Here is a 22,564-nt window from a genome sequence, read left to right on the forward strand (position 1 = left end):
GAAGGGGGATTACCGAGGGCCAGCACTGTAAAACGCTTGAGGAGCGTAGCGCGCGCCACAGAAGTAAGGCCGTGGCCATGCTTTGCTGGAAGTTACTCATTGTTGTTGTTGTTGTTGTACTATTATTATTGTTTTTGTAGTTGTTGTTTTTTATTGTTTCTTCTTGCTGTTTTTCCTACTGTTTCTTGTTGTTTTAGCTACTGTCTACTGTTGTTGTTTTTATTGTTGTTGTTATTATTGTTATTGTTGTTGTGTTTACTACTACATCCATTGTGTTGCTGGCCGTGTACGGTTTGTCATAGCAATGGATGCAAGTTGTTGGCGCTGAATCGCGGCAACCATGTGGCTGAGCATCGCCGAGATGTGTGGCATGTGGCAGTTGTAGTTTGACTTCGCACGGGAGCTGTCAGTGGATCTCGATATAACGAATTTGGTCGAGCAAAAGTAAGCGCGCTCCTCCCCGCGGGGATGTTTTTACTGTGAATAAAAAAATTAGTTTGAATAAAAAATTAAAAAAAAAACAACAACAAAAATTTTACAAAATTTATTTGTGTATAACGGAAATACTAGAAAGCGACAAAATATCACAGGAAGGCGGCAAAAGTGTGCGGAAATGCGAAAAATATTTGTGAAATTGAGTGCGTCTAACTGTTTGTGTGTTCGCGCTGTATAACAGTAAATGCTTTAACTGCCAAATAAGTGTTGACGGAAACCAGGTGTGACAGTTGATATTTGAAAATTTAAGCTTTGCCAGGTAATTTGTGGAATGTGTGGAAATTTTAATAAGAAAAAATGTGTGGGAGTAACTGAAAATAATAATAATATAAAATATAAAAAAATATAAATTAAAATAATTTTTAATATTAAAAAAGGTTAAAAAACTTTAAAAAAATTAATTAAAAAATAAATTTAAAAATTAAAACAAAAAATTAAAATTAAAAAAAATTAATTAATTAAAAAAAATCAAAATTAAAAAAAAAAAAATCTTAATTTTAAAAATAAAATGTGCGAGAGTAAAACTAAGAATTAAAACATCAAAAAAAAAAAAATAATAATAAATTAAAAATAGTTTTAAAGAAAATTAAAAAAAAATATTTTTAATTTTTAAAAATAAAAAAATTTCGAAATTAATTGAAAAAAATTTTAAAAAATCCAAAAATTAAAAAAAATATATCTTAATTTTGCAAAATTATATTTGAACATGTGCGAGAGTAACTAAAAGTAAGAATTAAAACATCAAAAAAAAAATAATAATAAATTAAAAAAATAGTTTTAAAAAAAAATTTAAAAAAAATATATTTATAATTTTTAAAAATAAAAAAACGTTGAAAATTCGAAATTAATTAAAAGAAAATTTTAAAATAATTCCAAAATTAAAAAAAAAAATAAATCTTAATTTTGCAAAATTATATTTGAAAATTTTCAAAAAAATTATTTTCAGCAAGCATCAACCTCTAAATTAAAACAAAAAAAAACAAAACAAAATCTCTTTTGTGCCTATATCACAAAGCTTATAGGGCGTGGCACCTTGCCGATAGGTGCGCGCATATGTGTTTATAAATAATCGCTGTTTTTTGTTGTTGTGTGTGAGTGTGCTGAGGCCCCAAGGTCATTGCAGTTAAATAGGCTGGAACAAATCGTTATTTGATGCTTAATCAGTGTGTCACTTAAACAAAACAGGTTTATGAAAAACAAAATGTAACAACAAAAACAAAACTAAAAGCAAAACAAAGTATACAGTTGCATAAAGGCGCCACTTGCGGCAGATGCGCTGGGAGAAAAATAAAAAATATAATAATTTTCGTTAGACAAAGGCTACAAAGGACTGTGCACTTGACACATATGTGAATGAATTGTAATAAAAAGGAAAAATTATTGGTGTAATTTTTTTGAACAAAATACAATTTGTATGCAAAATATGAATACTGGAATACTGTTATTCACACTAATGTCTACTTTAAAGTGTAATTTGAGTAAATGTGACATATTAAATTATTATAAATTTTTCGGTTGATTTCGCATATGAATATGAATTTTTCTAATATTTATTTCCAACAATTTTTTGTTCTTTTGTCAGCTTATTCAAACTGCATGTACTATATTTATAAATACAAACACATGTGAAGCTAACGGAATTATTTTCGGTGTCTCGTTTGCAAAAATAAACAAATAAATAATTATTATCAGTGTTTCGATCCATTTAGCAAATAACTATTCATATATACAAATTAAGAAATTTGTTTTAATTAATACCTCGGTCAATAAGTGAGTTAACTTACAAAATTGAGCAGGTGAATTTTTCTTATATCATTTCATCTTTGTGCCTACAACCGAAAAAATTGGAGAAAATCTTGCTCAAGCCTCCATATAACTAATAACTGGATTTTCACACACTCGGATGACTCACCACATATATTGGTGACGTTATGTGAGGAAACCTTATGGAACTCAGAAATCATATTGTTCTGTTAATGAATTGTAGTAATGACAAAAATAGGTGGAATCGGGACAGTACTACCCCAATACCCCATATACCTAATATAAGAATATCAGACATCCGTTTTTTTACCGTTTATAACGGTCAATACATAAAATATCTTAGTACATTTCGTTGAGAATCTTTTTTTGATAATGTTGTATTCTAGTGTTAAAAACAAATAAAATATGACAATACTTCCCTTATAGCCTTGACAGACGGCAGCGTTAATCCGGATTAACTGCGCACTTAATCAGATCCAAATTTGTAGGTGACAGACGGCAGCTATGCGAGTTTGAAACTCTCATAAACAGCTCATTGTCCTTTTTATAATATTTTCAATGAAAATTGATAGAAGATAAACCTTACGGTTGTTAGCCGACCAATTTTTACCAAACCATTTTTTATTACAAAAACATATCAATACATTATTTTTAAAACTGCATCATAACATAGAAGTTTTATTGATATTATATTGAGAATTTGATAAACAGCTGTCAGGGTTGCTTGTATTTCATTCACAATAGATGAAAATTGGCCATTTTTAACAATGTTGCCAACGAAAATCTCACAAACTCCCTAAAATTTTGCGAGTTATTTTTGGATTCAGCAACGGAGTTAGCTGTGGTAACTGCTGAATTAATCCCGAAAAATGCAATTGATCTGGTTTAACGCTGCCGTCTGTCAATGCTATTAGCCCCAATATAATTATTATTAGGATTTTAAATCATTTGCTTGAATTTATGCCTTATATATTGGTCAAATTATGAGGTATCTTAATAAAACTGTGAAAGCATCTATTGCTGGTAATGATATGTCGTAATACCAAAAGTGGATAAAATAAGGTCAATACATCTCTTATATCGCATAAAACGTATATGGGGCACCTTAATGAAAAAAAAAATTTATAGATTTTTAATATTTCGGTTGACTTTATTTCGTATATAGCGGTCAATAAACAAAATATCTTATGAAAAATAGATATATCTAATGTATATACATATATATTGCAGTTTAATGCTAAAAATTTGCGAAATCGGTTAAACACAGGCCCCACATACATACTCACCACATATAATGATCTCTGTAATTCTCCCTTCCACGATAGTCGGATCTAAATAACCGGAACGGTACCGTATTTTTATCCTGCCAAGGATTCTAAACTCGACACGATGCCTCGAAATTACTTCAGGAATACTTTCTGTGGTTACAACAACATCTTAGCAGACTATATGAAGAAAATAGCGGGCAGCAAATGAGTAATATATTCATAAAATTGCTTCAAAATATGATCTCGAGCATAGCTGAGCAATGAAAAAGGTTAACAGCTTCAGCATAGAGCTTCATTTAGTCCCGTCACACATGATGTAGTGATTTCCGATATTTTCTCCTTACCTTAAACCATTTATGGTGGTCAAAATGTGTGATCTTTTATTGAAATGATAGACAAGATTTCTTGAAAATTATGAAATTAGTCTACAATTGGCCTAAACCTTATAATATTATGTAGTAATTCGACTTCTGAGCCACTTATTGATTTTTCCTTTATATACTCAATATAAAAAATTTGGTCCGTTTGGTTGAATTTGAATCACATAAATCCCATTTGAGTTAACTAACTTCACTTATCAAAAGTAGTGATGAAACAAGTTAGCATATCACCTAACAGGTTAATTGAAAACTCGTTTTTTTTATTCAACATAGTTCCCTTCAAGAGTAATACTCTTATCATAGTGTGCCTCCAATTTTTCGAATTCATTTTTGAGTGTTCTTTTAAGAGCTGATAACAGCAAATAGTCGCTGGAGGCCAGATCTGGAGAATACGTTGAATACAGAAGCAATTTGAAGCCTAATTCACGGAGTTTTGCCATCGTTCTCACAGACTTCTGATACGGAATACTGTCCCTGTAAAATAGCACTTTTTTTTCTTCAAATACGGTTTTTCGAGGATTTCGTTCTTTCAACCATTCAATAACACTACGTGATAGTCGCTGTTTATTATTCTCCCTTTTTTAAGATAGTTAATTAAAATTATTACATGCGCATCCCAAAATATAGATGCCGAAAATTGCGTTTTTCTATGCTTTGAAGCGGGCTCATCGTGTTCAGTCCATCGGATTACTGTCGATTGGACTGCGGAGGGAAATGATTGAGCCATGTTTTATTGTTTGTCACATATTGATGCAAGCACTCGGGCTTATTACGCTTAAACATCTCCAAGCATTGCCCCGAATAATAAAATCATGGTTGTTTTTGGTCAAAAGTGGATACCGCACTTTACACCGAGCTTGCTCATTCCCAAATATTCGTGAATGATATGATGTACACACTCAGTTGATATCTTTAGATTGCCTAATATCTCGAACAACTTCACTTTGCGTTCATTCAAAATTATTTTGTGGACTTTTTTTTATAGTTTTTTTCGTAACAATCTCTTTTGGGCATCTTGTCTTCGGTGCTCATTTCACCCCGCCTAAACTTAGCGCACCAATCCTTGATGGACCAAAATTAAGCAATATTTTTGTTGTACAAACCGTTAATTGCAATATTTGAAATGCAAAATTATATACTTACAATGTATCTATGCTGATGCTCAATGCTCAAACGTATACTCAATAAAGACTTTCAAAGCTTGGCTTAATCGATTTGAAATTTCATTTGAATTCTAATGTAATATTTCTACTGATTTGGTGACCTGGAAAAATTGCAAATATTTGTTATAATTGACCTCAAAATCACAGTGTTATTTGTTCGAAGTGATTAATTTCAAAAGCTGCTGTTTTATGCACTTTATAGACTTTTACTCCCGCAACAGCAGCCACTCACTCTAATGTATACATAAATCTATTTTTAGCCTTTAAATCAGTGTGTATTTACCGTTGTTAAATTTGTTATTTTCATGTGCCTGCTCATCGCAAGCTCGCACACAAGTCAACATTGCGGTCATTAGGCGCCTAAAATTGTGCTCATCCTTCCGGCAATGTGTAACTAACACCAGCCCATCGATAATTTGGTGCTGCGCAAGCAAACATGAGCGTGCACATTGTTTACACACAAAGCCAACAACAAAAACGGGGCGTGTTTGTGTGCTAAAATAGCGCATATGTGTGTGTGTACATAGAGAAAGCTGTGATTTTTTGTTGCTTGCTTTGGCGTGTGTGCGCGAAAATTTTACAAAAAAAAATATTTGATGTTTTTATCTGAATTTATGGCTTATAACTGATAAGTGTTATTTTTTTCTCCTTTCTGCCAGCACTGCAGTTTTGATGTGAAAATTATGAATAATAATTAATATTGCACTTACATGTTCATTGCAAGCAGTTGAAAAAATAATAAATTAAAAAAATATTTAAAAAAATTTTAAAAAATTATTAAAAAAAATTAAAATATTTGCATTAAAAAAATAACAAATATTTAATAAAAAAGTGCGAAGAGCTCAATATTTGTTTAAAAAGTGAAAACCATCAATATGCACGTATCTACATGTAATTAACAAAACTGCCGCCGGAATTCGCTAAAAAGTCAACATGTCGTATACGTAACATATTTGTACAGCTGCTCATCACTACAACAGATACTATGCAAGCAGAGGTCGCATAAAGTTGGTTAGTTTTAGGGTAAGTAGACTTTATAAAATTTAATAAATTTACAAAAATATTAGTAACAATATTAGACAGTGTAAAACAAAGTCAACTTCCCTGCATATCTAGTACTGTTTGAGAGTTCGTGTGAAAGCCCAAAAAATGGCGAATTTTTGGAATTAAAAACAAAACTATCGTAACAATTGTTTTAACATTTTACAGCTTTATTTATACATATTTTAAAAATATACATTTAATTGAAAATTGTTAAGTTACATGCGTTCACTGTCGTTGCTAAAAACGGTTATCAACCATTGCTGTGATTACATGTTTTTCCGTTAACGTATTACATGGGTTTACAGGTTTAAGAAAATCGAATTTTTCTATTAACTTATTAAATTCTACAATACCTCTGAAATATTGCACTAAACTTTCAAGTTGATCTGGGGAAACAGCCTTAAGAACTTGTGTGCTCGAGACTAGCCAGTCTTTAAACGCATTTTTATCGAAGCTGTCATTTGAAGTCGGTTGACAAGATTTCTCGAGAACTACTCAACCGATCTTCATGAACTTTTACATAGATCTTTGCTATACAATTCTTGAAGACTTGGATGAAGGGTTTTGTCATTTTTTTTTTTTTTTTTGATTTTAAAAAATTGAAAAATATGTCGCGAAATTTTCACTCAAATTTTCATTTTTTGTAAAAATGTCCGCTAAAAATACAATTTTCAGTTTTTTTTGTTTTCTTTTGAGGTTTAAACTCAAAAAGAAGTTATCCTGCCAATGCGGATGTATTTTTTTACAAAAATTTCAGAATTTCTTTGTTAATATTATATGTTTGTAACAATAAAAAAATTCTAATAAAATATATCATTTTTACCCATGTAACCCCTAAATGTTCAGTAAGAAATTGGCTATACGCCTTTGATAAGCAGAATTTTTTGTACTACACATTATAATAAATTCACGGTTTTGAAGTTTTACCAATCGAATCAACTTTGCTATTTTATATTACACGAAAAAAGGTATCAAAACTCTGAAATAATGCCAGGCTTTAATTCAATTCAAACTAGATGTGTACTTGGAGTGCTGTATCTTTTCATTTCTGTCCATATATGACACAATACACAAATACTTTATGCTTTTTAATTTATAAGTATTGTGCCTCTGGAACTCTATATTCCATACAAATGAAGATGAATAAAAAAATTTGATGTTTCTAACAGCCTCTGCAATTATTATGCAATTAAAACTTACACTTTTAAAGATTCAAAAAAATTACAAAGGACTTTTAGAGAACTTTCTAAAGATTCAATTGCTTTCTTTCCATGCAATTTAGCCAATCTTCGCCTACCATTATTCGTATCTGCTTTTAGTACTTAACGTTACGGTAAACGTAACATGTATATTCAATTTCCACATATGTATGCATATATACATATAACATACATATATAAATACTATATATCAATATATTTCATCTTTGAGAATGAAATATAAATTTCAGAAAAATGCCTTCTATACTCTTTTGCTCGTATATGTAGCGGTACATAGATAACAAAGTGCCTATCAAAGCGTTAGCGCGATGTGAAATGAGACTTCAAAGCTTTACTTTCATTTCAGAAAGAAAATAGGAGAAATTGCGAAATTCTATTTTTGTTTACGTTTACTTGTAATCTGCTAATGCCACGCATTCAAAGAAGCAAAGCAGCTTGTGTAACTGACGCAGAGTTGCCACAATATGTAACTAAAATAAAAGCAAAATTTTTGATATTTTCTGAACGCAATGCCAAATATTAGTCTTTATAGATGTTCGATTTTTTTTTTGCTGTATACGAACTTCAAGGTTTCTAAGATTTATTCTCAGGCTAAATGTAGGCAACATTGAGCTTAAAAGTCTAAAATTTACACTATTTAAGCCCAAATGTAGGCAGCGTTTTATTTTCATTCTCAGAAATCAGTAATAAAAAAAATTTTAAAAATCGTTGCCTAAAATTTGGCTGAAATTCATATTAAACTATGGTTACACAACTCTTATTGTAAAAGGTATAAGTACTTGTTGCAGAAAATACCGTTTCTTTCAAAACTTTTTACTAGTTTTCACAACAACCTTTAACTGCAAGAAATTCACATTATTTGAATAAAATTTTGGAAAAAAACGAAAATCAGTATCAACTTTAAAGTCAAAAGTGTGGCAACTCTGCACAAATATAAAGCTAACGCGCAGTATTTCACTCCATAGAAAACAATGATAAACTTCCATTGCTTTGCTACTGGAGACGCCAGCTGCCTGCTGCCAATAATTTTCGCTTTTTTTTTCATCGAAATAGACGGGGCAGGTTGGTAATAAGATTGCTCGTACGTATCAAATGATCGAATGCCGGCAACTAAATCTGTACGAAGAAAGACACCTCGACAAAATGAAAACTAACGAAAATAAATGAAATGAAAATAGTGTTAGACGAACAGCGGAGTGAAAAGAGAACACACATAACCAGCAAATCAGTGACAACAAAAGATGAACGAAAAAGAATCCCATTCAAACTTATAAACACGTACAATACAGTTAAATGTCGACCTGCCCCGCCCAGCGACTCAAACGACCATTACAGCAATACCGTTACGTAAGCAGTGTTACGAGGCCTGCTGTAGTGGGTTGGTAGCGGGTGGCGACACACAACACGAACCAGCTTATACGGAGATTGTGTGAAGTGTGCGCACTCGAGATGGAAATTATAGATAAAGTAAATAGTGGAAAAAGGGAAATGAGTAGATGACAGCCCAGAGCTATAAAATATATTATTTTTTGGTGTATTTTTGTATTCAAACAAAATATGTGCTGGCGCATGGAATAGAAAACGAAAATGTTCGTACCGTAAACCACAATTATTTGGGAACCAACGAATAGCGAGTATTTAGCAAAAAGTACAACTTTACTATTAAAATGCAAGGGAATTGTTGGCATTCGTAGCACATTTTGGCTCGAGTTTGCTCATTTTTGGGTTTTGGAATGTTTCTAGCACTAAATTAAATACAAATGGAAATTTTTCTCTGCAAAAGTGTGTTAGAGTCTTCAGCCATACACACAATAGTAGTAAGTAGTCAGTAGAGATTCCATTATATTCTTAGAATGCCACAATATATGTATTCACAGATGTTTAGGATTTAATAAATTTGAATGAAACAGAAAAAAAAACAGAATTTCAATCATTTCCTGTTAAAACCCCAGTGGTTATAAAAATGTTGAAATGTCATATTCTAAATATAATGAAATTGATCTCTCATTTGGTTTCAAGTGAACCAGCATCAACACCAATAATCAGCTTTGAAGTCTAACGCAGAATCATTCTTGCCAACAGGTGCTACTTCGAACTGAGTAGACAATTATAAAGTAACTTCCTCTCTCGACGAACAAAGACCAAACTCTACTAGTTCCTCACCATTTTCGTCCTGATATATGGTGCGGAGGCATGGACCATAATAACATCTGATGAGTCTTGGAAGTGTTCGAGAGAAAGGTTTTGAGGAAGAGACAGCGACTGCGCTAGCTAGGTCATGTTGTCCGGATGGAAGAGAAAGCAACGATTTGAGTCCTGTTGTTAACTCTGCTATAACTTCGTAAGTTCTGTAAGCGAAGTCTACGTCAGTAAAGAAGAAGACTCGCATTTCCAAAACCATACTAAAGTTTGCTTAGTATATTTTTTGGAGCATTTTAACTCTCTAAACCGCGTTCGAGCTGCCATTTTCATTTTTATTTTCCAGAAACTCAAAACATCATTTTTCCTAAGTTTATTCACATCAAATCAAAGCATTCTATAAATTTAGTCACTTCAGTTCCCGAATTTATCAATTTTGAGTTATGACCTATTTTTCTAGAATGGAATTCGTTCACTTTAAATCGGAGATGAATATACCTCCGATTTTGATAATTTTACTTCCTATTAGTTATGCCATTTCCGGCATTATTCAGGTAGTAGTTGTTACTAGCAAAGTAATATCTGAGAAAATTTGAGCCAGACTGAAAAATAAGCTGTACTTTCAGGTTTTCAATACAAATTTTTATTATCGTCTTCAAAATAAACACCTTTTGAGTTAATAAAAGCATAATAATGCTTAATCCAATTTTCCATACACTTGCCGTATGTAAGACTCGGCTTAGATGGCCTTCAGTGCCTTCAGCGAATGACTTTTAATGGCCTCAAGACGCGTTTCCCGAAGTCTCGACTGCGATGCCGAATGATTTTTAATGGCACCAGTGCACTTAAGACGCGTTTCGCGAAGCAAAGTTTTTCAGTTTCGGAAATAGAAAAGTCGTAGGGAATCAAATCTAGTAAATAGTATAGCTGAGCGATTACTCTCGTTTCGAATCTTGCCAAAAAGAGAGTCAGATTCATGGTGGAATATGCCACAGGTCATTTAAAACAAATTGCCTTACGTATACGCCCAAAAACTACCAAAAAGTAATATACCTAATTGACCGTTTGACCGTGAGACACGATACTATGGTCAACCACTAAATAGCATGCTACGAAAGTGACGTGTATTAACTATAGTTTTTATCTACTTTACTAGCTCTTTCGAATTCAGCTTGTTTTTGGAGCGTATTCGCTAGTTGGTTAATTTCGACATCGTAGTAATAAACCCACTTTAAGTGTTTAACAAGACAATCAGAACACAGCAAAGGTATAGATAAGTGCTAAATATTACATTTTTCTTTTTATGTTTATCTCGTTCTTTAAGGCATTCCATTTGCTCCGTCTAAGAAATTAGGTGTGTGTCTTCGATAGAGTGTGACAACTGTGCTCCCAAATGTAGGCAAAAATATGTGTATATTTGAGATTGTACCAAATAAGTGTCAAAACTTTGCTTATAAAACAATAAATTTACAAAAAATGTGTATTTTGGAAACTACTCCTTTCATTTGTGGGCTCTGAATCACACAAAATTTAAATTTACAGCGTGAAATATATAAATATAACTATTTGAAAGTATTTGAAAACCGAATTTATTACTTATAATTTTGCTCTATTTTATGGAATATATTAGTATGGAATATTCTTGTCCATCAATTTCTGATAACCGAACGACGACCCTAAGATCACTCAAAGTCTTCTTTCGTTATTTTCAAGATAATTGGCCAGCCATTTATGTGTGATGAAGTTTAAAGTTGACAGGTACGCTTTTCCAAAGTAGGCAACTATTTGGATAGCAACTCTGGGAGAGTAACGCTTGTTAAATAGATATGAGTAAATCTTTAACTCGCCAAATTTAAAAACATTTTTATAACCATATATTAACTTTAAATCCAGTCTTTTTCTGCATGAGTTCCTCTCTGCATACCACTTCTACACAGTACAGATTCCAAGTTTCGGCAGTTGTAATCATTTTCCCATTTTCAAACAGAAAACTCCACTGTTACTAAAACTTTTTGAATATTCTTCTTTCCAACTTCTTTCCGAAAAAGTACAGAAAAGCTGAACAACACTTTAGGCACAAAATAAATGCTTTAAAGCACGCACAACAAAAATAAACTCCCCAGGTCATCAGTGTGTGTGCGAGCATGTGCCTGATACAAGCGTGTGACAACAACTCGCGAGATAACAACAACGGCGGATAAAGTCAAGCGTAGCTTGTACGTGGCGCTTGAGTGCTATTTTTGTTGTTTTGGCTTAAACGGATATATTGTGACGGATTAGTAGGTGTGCCTGCGTGTGCTATAACTGCCAACACATTGCAACGTGTCGACAATCTAAATGAACACATGCAAACGCCAGAGTTTGGGTATTCATATAGCCCGCTAAGAAATTTTAGAGTTGGTCGATTGAGAAAGGAAAATTAAATTTTTTCAAAACAATTATAGAAGCAACAATTAGTGAAAAGAAAAGTGAAATAAAATTATTCTACAAAATTTTGGTGATAGAAAATTATAGCAAATAGCAACTTTGGTTAGTTTCAAATAAAGCAGAACAAAAAGTTATATATAAAATGTAAAACAAAATAATAAAATAATACCACACCTCGATAATCGAAGAAAACTCTCAACATAACCTTGGCACTTAACAGGCTTTAACAAATTTTTTTCGGCATAGGTTCACCTTTGCCGCCATATTCGGCTCTTTTATCGTCTGTTTCCAGATTGGAAGCATAGATCCAAGACTCTTCGCTAGTAATAATACGTATCATGACATCCTAGTAGCCGGAAAGCGGGTAAAAACATCCCTTTTCAAATAATTCTTCTCATAAAAAAAATTAAATATTTTGTTATATTTTTTTATTGCTGCAAACATACACTACGAGTATTAACATATAAATTCTGAAATTTTTGGGAAAACAAAATTTTAAACTCGGTCATTGCGATGACATTTCCGGCAACCACTCGGAAAAAAGTTGCAACCTCGTTGGGAGGATAACTGCTTACAGGTTCATCTAAAGTGAAAAACAAGGTAAAATCCTAACATAGGACTTGAACGAAGGAAACAACTGAAAATTGGATTTTTAGCAGAAATTTTAACAAAAAAATTTAAATTTCAGTGAAATGTTCGCGACATTTTTTTTAATTAGGTGTAATCGAAAAAAAATTCTTCCTCCAAGTCTTTAAGAATTATATCCCAAATATCTATGTAGTTCTTGAGAAATCTTGCCAACATTAGTTTCGAGAAAAATGAGTTTAAAGACGGCGCACTTAGCCTTACTAGCCTCGAGCGAACAAGTTCTCAAGGCTATATCTCCGAAACTGTTACCCAGATCCACTAGAAAATTTAGGACAATATTCTAGAGGTGTTGTAGAATTTAAAAAGACAATTAAAAAATCGATATTTTGAAACCCGTAAATCCATGTAACCTCTTAATGGAAACAATTTCATAAAAACATATTAAATAACAAACAGAAAATGGCTTTAAAATTTATAATATACCATATAAAATAATTTTAAAATATTTTGTGGAATTGTTAGTCATTATTTACGATATTAGCAAAAAAATTCTCAAAATAATAGGTTGTCAAAAAAGTCTTGTGATATTTTAGCTAGTTGGCGCTGAAAGCGCGTAGTTTTATTCGTCGCATCGGGTCATGCTATACCTTTTTGGAAAGCTCATTTCACGCGCTAACACGTGTTTGATTGATTGGCGTTTCTTTTAAGTCGTTCATGAGTTATAGCGTCGCAAACATGGAGCAAAATTAAGAGAAAATACGGCATATTTTACAGTACTACTACGATAAAGGCAAAAATACATATCAAGCCGCCAATAAAATTTGTGCAGTTTATGGACCCGATACAGTTTCCATTTCCACCGCACAACGTTGGTTTCAACGTGTTCGTTCTGGTGTAGAGGTGGTCGAAATTGCGATAAAATCGCTGAATTGGTCGAAAGAGACCGGTATAGTAGCAGCCGTAGCATCGGTCAAGAGTTGGGCATGAGTCATCAAAAATTCATTTCAATTTCAATAAAAAAAAAATTCAATAAAAATACCGCAAGACTTTTTTGACAAACCATTATTTGACCGGGGGAAATATGATTAAAAAGGATGCTGTTTTAAAGGTTGCGTGAAAGTTAGTATAAACTTTATGACAAAAGAAAAATTTTGAATTTCGAAAATAATTTATAAGTTTTGAAGATAATTTTATAATTTTTTAAAGTTTTGAAGAAAGTTTTTAATACTTATTATATTATTTCTTCCAAGTTATAAGTATAATTTCTTTTAATATATGTGACCTGGTCTACGGAAAGGGGGCTTAGGTGTCAAAAAATCTATTTTCACTTTTTAGTTGATTCGGATGGAAGATGAGATGCTTTTTCACATGACGGAAAACTAGTTTTCGCACGTTAGCTCCCTTTTCGTAGACCAGGTCACATATACTATTCCAAGCGAACCCTGAATCAACACCTCACCCATTTTCAAAGCCTTCCAAAAAACATGACACCATTTCTCTACAAGGTCTCTCTCTCTGTTTATTTTTGCTGTGAGCAAAGCAGTTGCTGAAATGTTGTTAACACTGATTTTTATAATTTGATTATTCCCTCAAGTGCATGTATGTATGAATGTATGCATGAGTATGTGTGTGCTTATAGAGTTATCTACACAGCTAAACGGACAGCTTTGGGGCATTTTAGACAACATCACTGCTCGTCACCGCTAATGCGCTGTATTGGTGTGTAAGTGTGTGTGCCGGCAGCTCATGTCAGTGAGTGTTAACACGTAAAAGGATTAAAATGTCGGCACACAATTTTTGCCAATGTGGATTTTAATTCGAGTTACTTCTTTCTTTTTGTGCTCAACCATTTCCATTTCAATTACTTTTTTGTCGCTTGACCATGAATATTGCAAAATATAAAAAATGTATGTACAACACACGCACAAAGTTATATATAAACATTTATTGTGTCAAATTTACATATATACATGCAAGTACAGTTACACTTATACATATGCCATATTTGTGGACGGGCGACTAAAAAATAGTTCGATTTGTGGCTTCCGTTGGAGTAACAATTTGCACGTTGTTCAAACACCGCAGCACATTCTTTATTGAATGCATTGTTTTGGGGCAAAAACACATCACAAATTAATTTCCATTCGCCCTTGAGCAAATACACATAACGGCATGCGAATGGTCCAGCCTCAACAGTTTTCGAGTGTTTACTGTTGTTGATTGTTTGTGCACCGTCAGCACTGGTGGCGTGGTAATTCCCACATGTACACAAATACACATATGCCAAGCTACATATGTATATGTGTATGGGTTTGTGTGTGGTGTTCGCCACTGCTGTGTGGGCAATGTCCGGAAACGGCAGATAAACTGAATATTATGCCAGCGGCAAGGACGCACAAACTATGCTTGTGCATTATACGCTACGCCTACATATTTATATACAGTGGTGGCAGTTATAATGAGAATAGATAAGAATAAATTGGCGAAATGTAATGTAGGAATTTATCAAGCATGTGATTAGTACTGATTGGAATAATTAGGTTAGTAAAAATATAAATGCATATCACTACTAGCGCCCCCCTGTAGCGCCATCTATAAGTCGACTAGTGCGGTAGAATCTGCTCTCTTTATCGAGTGTCCAGTGATGATATTTCATTGATTGGAAGTGAAGCGTTTTAAGTGTCAGTATGTTTGTGTTATCGGTGCGAAAATGAGCTTCGAACAAAGAGCCAACATTAAATTTTGTTTAAAAATTGGCAAAACTTTTACTGAAACATTTCAATTGATGAAACAAGTTTATGGCGATGATTGCCTATCCTAAAGCAGAGTGCACCAGTGGTTTCAATGTTTTCAAAGCGATCGTGAGAACATAAATGACGATCAACATGTGAGCCAATCAAAATCCGTGATCATCGGAAATTCCATCGAAACTGTTGGTGAATTCATCAAAAATCAGCTGAAATCATCATTGAAATTTATGGGAATGGAATTGAACATCTCCAAACCATCGATTTATCGCATTTTGACCGAACGTTTGGGCTTAAGAAAGGAGTGTGCACGGTTTGTCCCGCACGAATTGGCAGACGACCAAAAATTACTCAGAATCCAACATTCGAAGGACGATTATTTGACCAAAAATCACATTTTAACCATTAACCACTCCCCGTATTCACCTGATATGGCACCGTGCAACTTCTTCCTTTTCGGAGAAATGCATTTGACCATGAAAGGAAATTCGATGGGGTCCTATAGCGCTTCTTTTACAGACCCTGCTACTTCCTCTTTTGTTGTAAGTGATTGGTAAAGCTCTAATAGTAGAGCCGCGGCTCTTGTTTTGCGGATCCCTTTGATCTTAACCTCTGCTTCTTTAAGATTTACCTTCCAATGGATATTCTTAAAAACAGCCTGCAGTTATCCCAGCCAATTCGATGGGGTCCTATAGCGCTTCTTTTACAGCCCCTGCTACTCTCTCTTTTTTTGTAAGTGAGTGGTCCAGCTCTGATAGTAGGGCCCCGGCTCTTGTTCTGCGGATCCCTTTGATCTTGACCTCTGCTTCTTTAAGATTTACCTTCCTATAGATATTCTTAAGAACCTCGGCATAGCTATTACCTTCTACTAGCTTTATCATCACATCCTCTGATTGTCGTTTAGGGCTATTACTTGCTCTCTGGCATGCAGATATATTTCTCCCTTGTTGTCACTCTTTTGCGTTTTTTCACCGTTCTTTCGTTTGTGTGGGCCTTCCTTTCTTTCTTAGGCAAAACTTTTTGCCACTGGCCGTCCTTTTCGTTCGTGGTCGCACTGCTACTCGAGGCTCCACAGAGCTTGCCTCACGCCGAAGAGTTCGTCTGGCTGTACCGCTCCATTCTTAACATCCATGCTGACGTTCTTTTGTTTAGCCATCATCGGTTTCATAATTTGCACGACACGCCTGCATATTTCAAGGGATTCCTCTGCTGCCCTTTTCATTTGGGTAATGTACTATTGTTTCGGTGAGCTTTGGGGTCCTTCTGTGGTGGCAACTAGAACGCTTCTCCTCTTTATTTTGCTGATGGTGCTTGTGCGGCTGGAGTTTTCCTTAAGGCTATCTTTTCTCCAGTTTTGTAGGGTTATTTTGGAGTGTTGGTGAGAGAAGGGGATCTATGTATCGTTCCACTTCTACGGAAGATGATCACGTATTGCTTGTTTTGGCCATCTTTATTTTATTGTTCTTTCTGTTAGGGCTTTTGTTGTTGTTGCGGTGTATATATTTTTGTTCTAGTGGGTCTCCACTTCAAGCCGCTATGTCTGCAAGTTGTAACAGTTGCCATTTATTAGAAACTCGTCTCAAATGAACCTGTACGGCCAGAAAATTATGGCGACGAGCATTGAACGTACTTGAAGACCTGCCAGGTATTTAACGATACGGAGGTAAAAACAGTACTGGCTAGACAGCCATTTCGGTAAGATGTCACTCTTACCTACTGAGGTGATAGAATACTACCCTCACCAGCCTTTTCATTTATGTGTTGAGTCGCTGCAGACAAATAGACCAAGACAGAGCTGAAAGAGAAATTGAGATCCTTTGCTATCTCTCTGATGCCAACACGACGTTTTTCAAACACTTTTCCTCTAACTTTTTCGATATCATCGTCATTAATAGAAGTATATGCCGATATCGGACCATTATAGCATATAGCCGAGATACAAACATAACGATCAGAATTAGGTTCTTGTATGGAAACAATAATTTTATTTGTGAAGGGTATTATAGCTGCGGTGGTACTGAAGTTAACGTTTATTCCAATCTTCATTGAGTCGCACAATCTTTTCTTTGTACTTTTGTATACGAATTTGTGCTCTTTTCTGCTTCCCACCAGTAGTCGGTATTAATTATTATTAAACGGACATCATTTGTGAATATTTACGCCATTCGTAAATCCTTTCATTACTTTAAAGCGTGTAATGAGTCCGCAGACAGACAGCCAGAGCTGCAAAAGTGAATAATTTCAAGAGTAGATCGCATTTAATTTGACCATAATTGCAATTATAAACTTAATCAGAGCGACGGAAGGCGACATACGCACACACACTAACATGTATACACCAATATATGTGTGAAAATAGATCAATTCCACACAAATATTCGCACTTCAACACTTTGTGCGGCCAGCGGTGAAAGTTGTGTGACAGTTGTTAAGAACGGAAAGTGGAAAGTGAGAAAAAAGCCAACGGAATAATGGATGTAATGAAAACAAACGGGATAAATGCCATGGACGACGCGGTAATTAATAAATAAAAATGCACATGAAGACGCGGCAATTGCAGAGAGTGAAAAAATCATGGAGTGAAAATGCCCAGAGCAACAAATGTTGCATGTGAGTAACGGTAAATGCATGCATACATGCTCATGTATTAATTACAGTAACGGAAGTCATGTAGCATTGCGTATATGTGTGAGTGTAACTGTGCTGTTTCCTTTGTGTCGCATTGTAGGTGGTGTACTGTTATTACACGGACTGCTGCAATCATTATTTTTCTTTAATTTTCAGAGTTGATTTACAGCACAAAGTGAAATCGTTGTAATGAATATCGAGTGCATAAATATAATATGATAAACTGTATTTTAAATAATAATGAATTGCAATTGAAATGTTAATGCATTTATGGCATACGATAAATCACACACAATTTTTGTTAAATGGGCGAACTTTTAACTTTCGAACGTAATAAATAATTACTCGAATAATATAATAACAATTTCATTGATTTTTATATAATTTATGACTAGTAAGCATTCTAAATATCTTTATTATATAATAGAAAAACTCTTTTCAAAATAGTAGTTGAACTGCCGGCCAACAACATAAAATCTTAGCATGTGCTTCTGTTCTGAAAACAAGAAAAATGTTAACTTCGGATGCAGCCAATTCAATTCAATTCCCCTAAAATGCACCAGAGAGCATTTCTTACAACGTCAACGAAAAGTCATATATTGCGGTATTTTTATTGATTGTCGGTTTTTTTTTTTATTGAAATTGAATAAAAAATGAATTTTTGATGACTCATGCCCAGCTCTTGACCGATGCTACGCTCTGCTGCTACTATGCCGGTCTCTTTCGACCAATTCAGCGATTTTATAGCAATTTTCGACGACAGGCCTTCCGAGCGTGGCGCATCTTCGACCACCTCTACATCAGAACGAAAACGTTGAAACCATCGTTGTGCGGTGGAAATGGAAACTGTATCGGGTCCATAAACTGCACAAATTTTATTGGCGGCTTGAGATGTATTTTTGCCTTTATCGTAGTAGTACTGTAAAATATGCCGTATTTTCTCTTTATTTTGCTCCATGTTTGCGACGCTATAACTCACGAATGACTTAAAAGAAACGACAATCAATTGAACACGTGTTAGCGCGTAAAATGAGCTTTCCAAAAAGGTATAGCATGACCCGATGCGACGAATAAAACTAGAACTACGCGCTTTCAGCGCCAACTAGCGAAAATACCGCAAGACTTTTTTGACAACCTAAATATAATGAATCGCTCAAATATTTGAAAATAAAACTTACAGGACTTTAGATACTGAACGACGCCTTAAAAATTATATGTTTATAAGTGTAATTCGTGACATATTTTCTAAAGAGAGAAATTTTAGATTCCGAGTTGATTTCGTATACCGGCGGTACTACAACAACAATGAGATTATTCTGAAGGCTGCAAAAATTTTTTCTTCACACTTTTCTTTTTCTTCTTTAATGATGTAGACATCGCTTATGCGATTATAGCCGAGTTAACAACAGCGCGCCAATCGCTTCTTCTTTTAGCAATTCGGCGCCAATTCGAGATACCAAGTGCAGCCAGGTCCTTCTCCATGTGAATTCACCAACGGAGTGAAGTTTTTTTCTCTGCTTTCCCGGCAGGTACTGCGTCGAATACTTTCAGAGCTAGAGTGCTGTCATCCATTCGGAGCCGCTGCCTCTTAATTCGTTGAACTATGTCAATGTCGTCGTATTGGATTTGACCGAAAAGTAATAAGACTGAGTCGATCGAAAAAAATTTTGTGAACCAATCGTTATTGTTCTTTAAAAACTTTCAAAATAGGCTCCTTTTGCGTCGACGCAGTGCTGCCAGCGTGATTTCCAAGCATTGAAGGCCTTGACAGCCGAGGCGCATGCAGGTTGGATTCCCTTTAATGGTCTTTTCAGGCAAGGAAACAAAAAAATTTCGGGCGAGCCAGATCTGGGTTGTAGGGCGGCTACGTAAAAGTTGGGATGCCCGCCTTGGTAGGTAGCTGTTCACAAGAAAGCCGGTGTGAGCCGGGGCGTTGTCGTGATGCAACTTTCAATCAGCTGCGATGTCTTATCGGACCCCATCGACCCTTCGTTTAAGTCTCTTGAGGACTTTCTCGTAAAACTTGGCACTGACGGTTTGTCCAAGAGGAACAAATTCATGGTGAACGATGCCTTTGATGTCAAAAAAGGCAATGAGCTTCGCTTTCACTCTGGAATTGCTCATTCTTCTGGTCCTCATCAGCGACCTCTTCCCGGCCCTCCAAAAAGGCCTGGTGCTATCAAAATACACCACTTCCTGCTTAACCAACATCTGGGTAAGCCTGCTTGATCATATCAAACGTCTCTGTCGCAGATTTACCGAGTTTCACAAGGAATTTAATCGCGTACCTCTGCTCTAACGAACGCTGCATTTTCAGCTTGCACCACTCACAGAAACACGTCGCGCGAAAATGTTTGTCCTGACTCTCCAGGTGCTCGGAGACAACTGATCGGCAATTGGTCGCGGCAGAAGAAAATCAGTCCTATTACTTTCCGGACAAACCCTGTATATCTCGTACAGCTCATCATAACTCGGCCATCAATCTATCGGTCCCCGCCGCTTTGTTGTTCTTCAGGCGGTTAATTGCTATTCGCACTTCTTCGTAGTAGGGCAATGGAACATCTTCCTACTTTTACTGGGAATAAAACAAGTGAACTCAGAATCAGTTATACGACACCACAAATAAAAGTCACAGAAGCATACGATGTTACCAAAATGGCAATATTTTGTTCCTGTAGAGGTCAAGTTCTTTCCGTTCAGTTTCGGACAAATTGAAAATTACTATATTACCTGCTGCAGCACGGAGCTATTTTTTAATGTTTCGTCTACTACTTACACGCCTAGGTTCCTTAGAGCATAGTTCATAAGCCTTTCCAAGTTATGCTTATTTACAGAGCTTATTTAAAATGCTTAGTTTGGTGTCTCAACGAGCGTTTAGCAATCGCTTTATGAATAGTCGAAACACGCTGCGTGCACTAATGTTTTCCTCGTAAAAATGCAAATAGCATAAACTCACATTTTAGATGACATTCCCTAACTTTTTCCAAATTCATTTAATGCCATTGCGAATTGACATTTCGTAACATTTCTTTTCATTCCGCTTCCATTTGCAACGGCAACTTTTCACTATTTGCTTTCACTTCGCTTCATCACATTTAACTTGGCTTGTTTGTTGATTTGCAGCGAGTCATTTGCTTGCTTAACGGCACTATACACACACACATACTCATACATATACACATACATATATGTACACACTCAACCATACACAGAGTTACTTACATTCCACCACATTACACTGCGCGTTACAGCTGGTTGTTGTGGAGGTCCCTTCCGCTCCCGCTGCCATGAGCCAAGCAATAAGGCGCAAATAAATTATGACATTCCCTTTTGCTAAATTGAAATTCTATGCGCACCATTAGCAGAAATTTGTCTAATTTGTTGAAATGCAGTAATGTGTCTTCTGTTTCGCTAACTGTTGCTTTGCTAAACTTTGTTTGAGATTTGAAAATGTCAAGAATGTGCCGAAATTAAGAAAACAGAAGTTTTTGTTTGAGTCTTATTAGAAGACAAAGCTCTCATGCTTGAGTCGGAAGTGTGGCAATTAAGGAATTTTGAAAATCATTAATTCAAGTAGTCGAATTTTTCATCAATCATTTATGCAGTTACACTGGAGTATTGTTTTAGAATTTGCACGAAATACAGCAAGGTGTATGTTTTTTGAATCTTGCAGACACATTTCTACACTGTATTGCCTTAAAGGTATGCCTGTGTAATAATTTTACCCAAAATACTCAAATTTCTAATAGGAAATTCTTTCTATATCTAACTGATTTAAAAAAAAAGGAGCTCCTAAGGTTCCTGAAGAACGAAGAACACCATAGTAATAACCCAAAATTGCGTCTTCCTCATAAAACTAAATTTTTTTTGAAGCAGTTAAGCGTAGTCAGAACCTTAAAGCACATTACAAATTTAAAATTTCAAAAGTAAAGGCTGTTTGTGTTGATCTAGTTTCATCACTAATCCAGACAAAGAAACTTAATTGCCTTAATAGGTAATCTAACCTCTCGATTTAACGTTTACAGGGAAAACCAACAGCAATTTGTTTATAAAATATTTACAATAAAAACATGCTTCTACGAGCCGTCCAAATTTCTTTGAAACCTAACTGATTCTTCACGTCACCTGTTCGTAAGATATAGTTTTGAGCGAAACTCTTTTGAAGTTTACACGAACGGGCCAGAGCGGCCTTGAACCCATTGCTAATTACAGCATAACTCGAAAAGTATTTTTTTGATTTACTACAAAATTTTCGAGAATATTTTCAAGCTAATAAACTTTGAAAAATGCACAAAAAAAAATATTTTTTGAAAATTTTGCCCACTCCCAACCCCCTAAAGAACCAAATGGTAGAAATAAATCCGTTATCCATTAAATATTTTTTGTTTTAGTTTACACATAAACAATTTAATAAAATTAATGGTAAATTAAATAAAGGAAATTCTGAACTACTTGGTTAAAATCCACTGAATTACCACACCTTTTATAGAGAATGCCAACAATTAGTGAAAATCAGACATTTTACTACTGTGGGCATAATATTGTAAGACTTTTAATTTAAATTTTGCATGAAATTCAACCCATTGAAATTTTTTTCTAGATTGGTATGACTTTCAGTGACTTCTTTCTGTTTGAATCACATCACAGTGTATAGTATACGCTTGTCTTTCTGTTGAAAGTGTTACGCATCGAGCATTGCTT

At 34.6% G+C, this 22,564-nt stretch overlaps 1 protein-coding gene across 1 annotated transcript in view; it reads left to right on the top strand.

Moving 5' to 3' along the window:
• The first annotated feature begins 390 nt into the window (after positions 1-390).
• Positions 391-22,564, top strand: part of LOC126762206 (protein still life, isoform SIF type 1-like) — a 154,755-nt gene continuing 132,581 nt past the window's right edge. Inside the window, exons 1-2 of the mRNA XM_050478774.1 lie at positions 391-754; positions 5,730-6,093. The gene's annotated coding sequence lies outside the window, so the exon portion shown is untranslated. The remainder of the gene's footprint in view (positions 755-5,729; positions 6,094-22,564) is intronic.

The sequence above is a fragment of the Bactrocera neohumeralis genome, chromosome 6 (genome assembly GCF_024586455.1).
Source record: "Bactrocera neohumeralis isolate Rockhampton chromosome 6, APGP_CSIRO_Bneo_wtdbg2-racon-allhic-juicebox.fasta_v2, whole genome shotgun sequence".
Classification (NCBI taxonomy): domain Eukaryota; kingdom Metazoa; phylum Arthropoda; class Insecta; order Diptera; family Tephritidae; genus Bactrocera; species Bactrocera neohumeralis.